At 35.0% G+C, this 10005-nt stretch overlaps 1 protein-coding gene across 4 annotated transcripts in view; it reads right to left on the bottom strand.

Moving 5' to 3' along the window:
• Positions 1–3297, bottom strand: part of LOC129794241 (uncharacterized) — a 57851-nt gene extending 54554 nt beyond the window's left edge. For 3 of the 4 annotated variants that reach the window (XM_055834935.1, XM_055834936.1, XM_055834942.1), the window contains exon 1: positions 2888–3279. The gene's annotated coding sequence lies outside the window, so the exon portion shown is untranslated. Of the gene's footprint in view, positions 1–2887 lie in introns of all 4 variants that reach the window. The other variant, XM_055834932.1, reaches the window with a different exon arrangement.
• Positions 3298–10005: the final 6708 nt, after the last annotated feature.

The following is a 10005-nucleotide window of genomic DNA, read 5'->3' on the forward strand; positions in this document are numbered from 1 at the left end:
AAAATTCTAACGTTTCAAAAGAAGCGCTAAGAATTCAAAGAAGATTTCAAATGTTCGAAATTATTTTTTTAAATGGAAAGAATAAATCAAAGGTTAAAATTACACGAAGCTATTAATTTTAATGCAAAAACGTAAATATCTTTTTTAAATGTTCCTTAAATTTAAAAGAAATTATTCTTTAACATCTCCTAGAAAAGACATCAGGCACAGACACATAAAAATGCAGAAAAACCTGATAGAAAAGTTGGTACAGAACACTTCAGTTTTACATCAGAATCCCACCACTTTGATCTTATTTTCTTTCATCATTTGTAAGAATAAATTGCAAAATATACTCAACAGAAGATTAAATATCCGTGAAATTAAGTGAATAAGAAGGTTAGTGAGCAAATGAACCAGCAGAGCGGCAAAAATGTGAAAATGAAAGAAACTACAACGATTTTTTGTGTTGCAGCTCAGTTTTAGTACTTCTTCTTTTCAACAGGACATGTGGAGATGGATGTTTGTAGTTAATATGGTTGAAAAAGACATGACCCAGAAAAACTTTACAACATTTGGTAGCATTCACATTGTCGCATGAAAACCCAAAATCATCAGCAAGAAGCTCTTGAAAACTTTGCAAAGATTCATTTATGTTTTAAACATTATACGAAGAAGCTTTTGACGGTAATTAAACCCACATATTGTAGCTTAAAATTGATGTAGGTATGTACAATAGATTAAACTTTTGAATTTTCCAAAATTGAAAGAAAAAAACATGAGATAATCCTTTTAAGAATATCCCTGTAGTATCTTGACATCTAATCCTAATTTATTCCAATCGTAACTCTGTGTTATTTTGAACTACAAATTCTTAGAGTTAATATGTCTGCCATTCGGTGCGTGTCTTTTATTACAATGTGTCGTCCCCAAATGCTATTTTTGTTCTTTATTCTGATGCATTTTGAATTCTATGAGCTCTCCCTTCAGAAAATCATCATAAGCTGTGAACACAGGGTATGCAGCAGTTTCAATATGAGAAGGTGTGCACCTGCTGTTAAATGTGAATTTGACCTTTCAGGGGCTTTTTAAAGACCAATTGAGAGGCTCTTAAATTCCTCAATGTACATCCCCCAAAAGCCACAATTGAATAAATTCTATAACATTAAATTGTTTCTACAATCCCAAAAGAAATCTGCTATAGAGCCTTCCAATGTTGAGTATTTTTCTCAATCTGATTGTAAGCCATGAGGAGGAAAGTGAAAATCTCATCAAAAGAAATCTATTTTTGCATACCACCCACTCAATTTTCTTTTTCAACACTATTTCTCAATGACTGAGAGTGTAATCGAGAGAGTTCGCATTTTATGTGTTTTTTTTTTAAGTCAAAACATTTCATTGGAAAGTTTTAGAGTTCACGAGAAGCTTCCAAAATAATAAAATGGAAATGATTTTTTTTAAATACAGAGAAAGCGTTTTTTATTTTATTTGCGAAGAATAAACTTTTAAAATTTAAAATTATTTCTTTTTTATAGTTGTTTTTGTCCAGAAAAATATTTCATATAAATCTCTAATTTAAATATTTATGTTAAGCAAATTCTTGGATTAGGGGGAAGTCAATGAAAAGCTCATGGAGGTAATAAAATTTAAAAAGACAACGAAAATACGTGAAAAACTCAACAAGATTCGCATGATTAGACGCGTGAGAAATTTCTTGGGTGAAAATTATGTCACGCATCATGAATCATGTTGTAGTACACAAGCTTAGAGGTGAAGAGCACGACGTAGCATTCATCCTCCTTATGTAATTTTCCAACAAAATAATAAAAGGAAAAGCTCAAATGGGTGTGAAAATTCAGAGTTGTTCATCTTAGTGGATTTTTAGCCATTCATCCAGCAATAAATTATATTATGTTGGCACGGGCACTTTTTTTATCCTCTCTCGCATTTTCAGCCTGCGAGGAAAAACTGTCTGTATATGTGTGCGGGGGGAAAACATAGCATAAGAAACATATCTTATTTTTAACATCCAAGAGAAAAGTCTTGCTGTTTTTTATCATTTCATGTGTGTGTGAAATTTAACAATTTGGTGAAAGATTTTTTTTCTTCAACCCACTGAATTATTGACTGTGTGTGCCATAGATATTGTGGCTCAAAATAATCTTCTTTCCGAAGATATTTTATTGGTCATACAAATTTTGACTACAATATTCACCCATTTTGTTAAATTCTTCTTCACAAATCATGCGATATTTTCATAACTTTCCATTGGAAAATCATTCTTTTTACAGGAATTATTAAAGTAAATTGATTTTTGAGGGAGAAAACTTTGCAAATGTTTCTTTAAATCGTATTTTGTTTTGTGAAAACGGTTCAGAATATTTTTGAATTGATTAATTCATTAGAAAATTTATCAAAAACGTCCCTTTCTTAACGTTTTTTACTCAAACATGTTCTTATAAACATCTGCAAAGAATTTCTTTTGAATTCTTAATTTAATTCTATTTTATTTTCAAAAGGAAATATTTTTTAAAGAATGTTAAAGAATAAATTTCATAATAACAAAATTAAAATTTAGCCAAAGAGTAAAGAAAAAAATGATTGAAATATAAATCCAAAATGCACAAATCTGTGATATGATGATGTATGACAAAAATCCCACTTAAGTGGAATAAGCGCCACAAAGAGTTCTTGAATGGATGATGAAGAACTTTGGGAGATTGCGAAAAAACCACCCCCATTAGCGTCCACATCAATCAATCACACTCCCGTCACATCTTGAGAGATCACAGAATTTTCTCACCCTGCCCGTCCAAGGAGCTTGTCTCCTTTGAGTGTGACCAACACGAATGCGTGGGTGTGCATTGCAAGTGAATGAGGGAAAAAAAAAGTTCACCTGGAAACTTACCAGAAAGCAAAAGAAGCTGACGAGAGAATCTTGTGGTGTAGCACCGGGGTGGACAGTGCAGACAAAAATCCTCACTCGTGGTGGCACAGCGAAATACTCCACAGACGCTAAGTGAAAAATGTGCCCCGAAACACAACGTGGGTATACCCCAATGGCAATGAAAAGAACTCTTTTTTTGTGTGATGGCGGATAAATTAAAAACGATATAAGAATTTAATGCAGAAAGCACTCGAAAACTGGCGCGCGGCACTAAGAGGAAAAACTATTGGGTGAAAGAAATTTTCACGAGGCTACCACACTGTGTGAGTGGGGCTCCTCCATCGTCACCGAACGTGTTGCCGCCCGCGAGAAAAACGCTATCGCGTCCTCTCGACTAAAGATCTTCCAATGTGAAAAACCCCAAACGGAGTGATCTCGCATTTTCTTTTTAACGCCCAACACCATGGTGTGCGTTCTATGTGCTCTATGCCATCTCTCGCCTGTTTATCGCCATCATGGTATTTTCGTAGCAATATTATTAATAAATATGCCCTGGTGGAGCAGGCGTCCACATACTTCCCCAGCGTGCTCATCGCAAGTCTCGCACATTTTCTAGCTCCAAAAAGATCCCCCCACTACATACGCATCGCAGAAAGGTGCGTGGGTGAAATGTTTTGATTCAGCTAAAAATACCAAACCATTTCTCCAATCGCTCCACTTCGCAGAATCACCCATCTCGCAGGCCTTTTCGCCATTTGCTGTATGGCAGAAAATGCCACAGACAGAGAAATATATTCTCGAAATTTTGCATAAAATTTAGCACACAGTCGTGCCTCACAGACTACACCGAAATGCTTCAATAATTTTGTTAACATTTTCAAAATCAACCAGAAATCCCTTTCAAATAGCGTCAAGATCACTAATTTCTGCTTACCTTAAACTTTTACTAAATTATTAATAAAGAGTTGGAATAGTGGTTAGATTCTAATGTGAAACATAACTTTCCTATAAAATTTTTCTATATATTTTTTTACATATTATAGACAAGGTTTTTGTGTGTGTACGGAAGTAATTTTGGGATATTTTTCCATTGGGATAAGCACAGATTTGACAAGTTTTCTGTAAAGGATTTAGTGGCTAGATTCTAATGTGAAACACGACTTACCTTTGCAATTTTTCTATAATTTTTTCTACTTTTATTTATCTTATAGACAGGGTTATATGTAGGTGTGCGTACGGCAGAAATGTTTTTGTACGTATGTACACGCAAATGTAGAAAAATCGCAAAGGAAAGTAATGTTTCACAATAGAATCTACCTACTGGAATATTCAAAGAATAATACCAGAGCTAAAAAAGTATAAACAATTACGTCATAATCACCATCTACGTAAAAAATCCTCTTCAATGTTCTTTTCGGCAATACATAACCAATGAATCTCTCAATTAATTGCATTGCAACTATTAATCACTTTTAAATTATTCTCTGAAATTCATCAAATTGGGCACCAAAGAGATGGGAAACGTAAATCCCTCGAAATGTGATAAATGACCAAGACAAACCTATTTTTTTCTGTGACACTTTGCAAATACATTTATTTGCTGTATTGTCGAAAGCCGAAGAAGAAAAAAAGTTTGAAAAATAGAAAAATGGACGTGAAAATAAAAGCTGCAAATTTCTAATTTTAACACCCCCAAATTGTCTGTTGGAAATTTCATCTCAATGAGTTTCATTTCTATTTTTATTTTACCAAATGTGTATAGAAAAAGAATTAAAAGAAGAACACATCAATACGAAAATTGTCATGTTTTTGTCAATTTATTTTTAAAATTTGAAACATCTAATGTTATAGGTATATACTGCGTGTATACAGTATGAATGAGTTAAGAAAATTGGGTTAAATGTAGACGACTTGTTGATTGCATAATGTTTTGTTCTATGAATTGTAAGGAAAATTCAAGAAAAAGTGTTGTAATATCAAGCCTATTTTTATGTAAAAATTATTATTCAATTCAATTTTAAATTTTCAAACCGTAACATTATTAATAGAGAATCCAAAAAAAATATTCAACCAATGAAAATATTTTGCATTTTCCGGGAAACTATCTGCATTTTAATTATTCTAACAATTTAGGTATTCTTCTTCAGATCTTTTGCATATTTTTTCACATAGTTTTTGCATTCTTTTTTCCTTAAGTGCAAAAATTTATTCTTTCGCACCCTCATGCTTGTTTGTAAACATATTTTTCTTTCATTTTCCTTCCGCATTTTCCCACCCACAACAGCATGTGAAATTCGATCGTTTGAGAAAAGTGCGGGGAAAATACATAATGGAGAAATTTTATAGCAAATATTTGACGTGTAATTTGAAATTAACCTTCGGGGGTGCACACGCTCAAATGAAAATTGCGTGTTGGTAAACTATGTGATTAAGTGGAGGGACATTAAATATAGCAGTTACACGATGAGATTGTGGTACACACTGTACTCAATGATAGCGCGAATCACAGATTGGTAAACACTATTATGTGCTTTTTAACCAGCACTACAATTTGTATGTGGATGGAGCCTCGTGCACGATGAACCAAACCACCATCCTTGGCGATATATTGCACATTGCGTGGGAGGTGATTGTTACATGAAGAAAATTACCACGAGGCAGGTGAGACTAATATAAAATTTTGTATCAAAGTGTATTTTGGCTTATCAACACTCCAACGCTGAAGTGGGTGTTTGATACATCATTCCATCAAAGTAAATTGATATTCAGGTGGGCTCGTGCTGTTGAGAGTACCTACTCTACGATGTTGGTGACCATCCAAAGAGGCTTTCTACGAACCTTTTATCACCTCTCACACGATGAGATTTGGGAGATTCCAATGACGGTTAGATAAAAGACTTTTCCAAGAAATTTTCAATGGAAAAACCGTAAAAATATCAGAAAGAAAATTTAATTATGTTGACAGATTTGACAATGAAAATACTCTTTTTCCTCTCTGTTGTCATTAACCAACTTTAAAAACCGATTTTTAGTATCAGTTAAAACTCTAATTAAATATTTATAAATTCCATCTACCTTCACAGTGAAACACAGACTGTATGTTATCAATGTTTGAGATGCTAAAGTATGTTACAGAGCTGCAAAAAAAATACAGGAATGTCTACCCCCTTTTATCGCATTGTCACAATTTCACATTTCACACGAGACTTAACTCAATTTCCCGACAGAAATTATATAATTCTTCGTGTCAATACACATTTTAAATTAGATTAGTGGAATTCAGCGATAAAAGACTAATTAGCACATTGCACTTGCAATTACTAATAAATTTCAATTGCTATATTAATTTCTATAGTTTAATTCACTTCAAAAATGGAATATTCGTCACAACAATGAAGTTTAATGACGCATTTTTCATTAAAACAAAAATTAGAAAAATCCCTAAAACCAACCTTTTTATTCTCATGAAATGAATATAGAGAAAAAAATTATAGGGGAACGTGGCCTAATTGCGACCGCCTAAATTTTCTCCCAGAAGGATTGAAAAAAGTCATATTTAAAGAAATTAAATCTTTCCAAGTTTGGTGCCATTGGAAAGGCCATCTAATAGCCTAACTTTGTTCTATAGAGGCAAACATTCTAACTCTTACCTGTGGAAATAGACGGTCAGAATTGGAACATTTTGGCGATCGCAATTTGAACATTCTGCATGTATTACATTTTCGTTTAATTATTAAAAATACCTAAAATATTTCAAAAAAATGTAAATCAAGTAATAAACTAGACCCTCCAAGCTACAGAAACGCGGCATAATATGAATCATGATAGTGGAAAAAACTCATATCAATTTTTTCCTGAAAATCAGAAAATGTCGGTCAAATGCTGAAAATTAATTTTGATTATTTATTCGTCCTGTTGTGTATCAAATTAATTTATTTTAGGCGCTAACTTTACCTTACTGAAATAATTGAAACTTCGTCATTTACGAGAAAAAGGGGCGGTCGCAATTGGGCCACGTTCCCCTAAAAATTTAATAAAAGGAGTTTATTCGTTTTTTTGTAAGGGAAAACCTTTTTTTCAAAGTCCAAGGAAATGGATATTTTGTAATAAGACAATCAAAACTGATTAAAAAATCGATAAAGAGACTATTTCTGCATATCCTGATTGTTTCTTTGAAAGACGTTATCGTATACAGAAACGAATAAGCTCCTTAAAAAATAATTTTCACTTTTAAGAAAGTTTTTAACGCATTTCAAGTAAAATATCCTTGATGTTTTAAGTTACTAAATAAATCCAATAGAAAAAGTTCTTAAACTTTAATAGATAGATCAGCATAAAACTCTTTTCTTGACTTCTTAACTATGTAGAAAACTAACTTACATTGTGCAAGAGATGTAATACATTATGTTACTACATACATACATAAGTTGAGTTCTTATCGAGTAGAATTGAATTCAAATAGCATGGGCTCATCTCAATTATCCCAGGGAGTGCCATCAACCACGGCTGGTGGTCCGTAATGATCCCCACCAGAACGGAGAGGATGAATGTCCGGTGGCCACTTAATTTCCAACTCCTTTCTTTATGGCACCCACAGTGTTGCCCACACAGTTGGACTCACAGCAAGGGATTACGGATGAGCTTCACAGCTTTCGCATCATCCACCCACGTGAAGGATGGGGAGGGGGATGTATGTGTGTGGAGCACCTGTTGGTTATTCCTTTTGATGGTGACTTTTTGGGGGTGTGGGTGGATGGGCAATCCTACAGGCAGATAACGATGAGGTGCGATGTCTTTAAGTGCTCCCCCGCGTGTATGCGGCGGGAGAGATGTGCTAAAGGCACCCTGCCATAAACTTTGATTCCCCCATCGATTTTATATTATACGTGTGGAATGGAAATCTCTGTGAGGTTTTCCCTTTTGGCGCACCACAATTCCTCTTCCATATGTAATTTCTTCTTTTTTTCGGCAATGAATATTAGTGGTTATTTCCGAATTATTGCCCCAACGCAGATTGTGCGCGCCATTGATGGAGCACATCTCATATTGCCCCCGCAATGTGCGTAGAGAGTCATTAATGTCTGAGGCGGGGGTGTAATCAATCAAAATGGTGCAGAATAATTGATTGTACAATTATTCCGTTATTAGAGGGGGTGTGCTCTCTTTTATTTTCCTCGTCAATTCACATGGCATGTGTTGTGCTAAATTTTGATGGAGTACCCCCAATCGAAATCACACGAGGAGTCGCTTCACAAAAGGGGAGAATACATCCCATCCAACCAATAAAAAGCACATAATATTGCGATGGATTTATTATTTTATTTATCAAGTGACGTAAATATTTATGTTTTTCCCATCATCGATGAAAAATAATGTTTATCTAGCCAGTCAGGAGGAAGCAAGTGGAGCACACACAGAAAAAAATTCTCGGAAAAACAACAACTTCTCAAGAAATCTTCCCAAAAAAAGTGAAGCACTTTCACAACAAACTCAGCGTTTGATATGGCCTCCCAATTTTAGATTCTTTATCAGCTGGAGCACGTATTTTTTGAATTTTTTATGGATGTAATCCCTGGAATGACTTGAGATAGACATCACTCGCTGATAAGATTGTATACCTATTTAGACGTCTTGAAATTAATCCTCAAGAATCCTTCAAAGTGACTATTGAGACATTGATTTGTGCGTCCACGACCGTGAAGCTCAAAAGCACGCTTCTTTGGAATCTTATCTCAAGCACAAAATAGATTAAATTGAAATTGTCTCTTCTACAAAATATACAAACATTTTTTTATGAACAAATATTTTTCCCACACACAAAAAAAGATATTATACAGAAAGAGAAAATAATTAAGGAAAATTTATTTGAGCAAGATGAAGCTTATTAAAATGTGCTTTATTGCCATAAGCAAATTACCCAGAAAATTCGCGGTCTTTCTTCTTCTTTAAATTTAGTTTCTTAAACAAAAGTAGCAGCTGAAGGAAGCTGAAAGAAGCTGAAGGAAACTGAAGTAATCTTGAAGACTACCGGAGCTTGAATGTACCAGTATTATATAACTATGTGAAAGTTAAGCAATTGAATTTTCCCAGAAGTTTCATCTCTCTTTTGCGGCATTTACTGCCACATCCTCAAATCCTTCTGACCATCTTTGCCACACACACAAACGGAATGGGGGTGAGTCAGACAAAAACCAAAAAGTTAACTCTCAAGTGGTACGGATTAAAACAATGCCAAATGCTGAAACTTCTCTGAATTATGTTCAACAATGAGATTTGGGAGGACAGTAAATTTGTGGAACAATTGTGTGCTGCTTGCTGAAGAAACTTTTCACGAAGATTTGTGACTATGCTATGACAAATATTGGCAAATATTTGATATCAAATCTTCCAAGTCTTTAGTTCGATTCGGGAGGAATTCTCACACGGGAATATTAAATTTTATAAAGTGCAACGATGTGAAGATGCCGAAGATTTCGACAAGTTATCTCTTCAAGTACACTGTCCAACCATTCCTTGCTCTTACCCTCCACCTCCGCCGCCTCTCCCCCCATCATCTATGGGTTGTACTACAAAATCCATTCGCAAGAGATAAAGTTTACGAGTGTGGCAGTGAAAGTTCGACAATGCTAATAGATGGTGATGACTTGAAAGCTTCCGGTGACCTGCAACTTACCACTGAAGACGTGCTGTTGATTGGAACTTGTACAATTTACAGCCTCACCCCCAGAAGCCACATTTCTCCTCGTTGTGTCAGAATGAGCACTTAAAGCCCCATGCTGTGAGAAGAAGAGATGATGCACAGCAGCACATTCCCTTCCCCCCCATCGTCTACACCCCCTGGGGGGGGTGTGGATAAGCAAACCATCCACCCCCGAAATGCCATGAGGTGAATATTGCAGGGGATATAGATGTGTCAAGAGCTCCAGGAGCGTATCTATTGAGTGCAGTTTAAAGTTTCTGATTGTATGAATATTCATGAGTATGAGAAATGGGTGTCCGAGGGAAATTGGCAACTTTTGAAACCACCCCCACACTCGAAAGTTCCTTCACCCCGAAAACTTCGTTAGTGGTATACTCTCCTCTTAGTTGTCTGCATGTGCCGCTTCGACAAAATGTCCATCAATCCAATTTCCCAAACG

Source organism: Lutzomyia longipalpis, chromosome 3, assembly GCF_024334085.1.
Source record: "Lutzomyia longipalpis isolate SR_M1_2022 chromosome 3, ASM2433408v1".
Taxonomy (NCBI): domain Eukaryota; kingdom Metazoa; phylum Arthropoda; class Insecta; order Diptera; family Psychodidae; genus Lutzomyia; species Lutzomyia longipalpis.